At 40.6% G+C, this 512-nt stretch overlaps 1 protein-coding gene across 4 annotated transcripts in view; it reads right to left on the bottom strand.

Annotated features, from left to right (window-relative positions):
- Nucleotides 1-512, bottom strand: part of LOC106879098 (E3 ubiquitin-protein ligase MIB2) — a 26,241-nt gene that overhangs the window by 16,480 nt on the left and 9,249 nt on the right. The window lies entirely within an intron of this gene.

Raw genomic sequence — 512 nt, forward strand, 5'->3', positions numbered from 1 at the left:
CTTCCTAACGCCAACAACTCAGAGAGTGTAGTGGGTGCTTTTACATGCCACCGGCACGAAGGCCAGTCAGGCGGTACTGGCAATGGCCACGCTCAAAATGGTGTATTTTACGTGCCACCTGCACAGGAGCAATGATCCTGCACAAGTTCCAGGAAGGCGATGCTGGGCAAAGGTGCCATTGACGGTTTCGCTTTCGCTTGCCACAATAAGTCTTCGCAAGCTGAGTTTCGTTTCCAATGAAGGAGACAACGTTAGCATGGGTGCCAGTCATATATATATATATATATATATATATATATATATGCTAACTACCTACAAACAACAGTCAGTTTGCAAGCATCCTCCATAACTTTCTACTACAGAATGTTAGGGTTAGAGTTCAAACAATAGCTTAAGATACCATCAAAGAATTCCTTGTTGGCAGAATAAATAGATTTGTTGGCAAAAACGTGTAGAGTCTAACATTTATTTTGGTTCACAAAATATATTCTGAATGAAAATACAGTTATATA

Source organism: Octopus bimaculoides, chromosome 20, assembly GCF_001194135.2.
Source record: "Octopus bimaculoides isolate UCB-OBI-ISO-001 chromosome 20, ASM119413v2, whole genome shotgun sequence".
Classification (NCBI taxonomy): domain Eukaryota; kingdom Metazoa; phylum Mollusca; class Cephalopoda; order Octopoda; family Octopodidae; genus Octopus; species Octopus bimaculoides.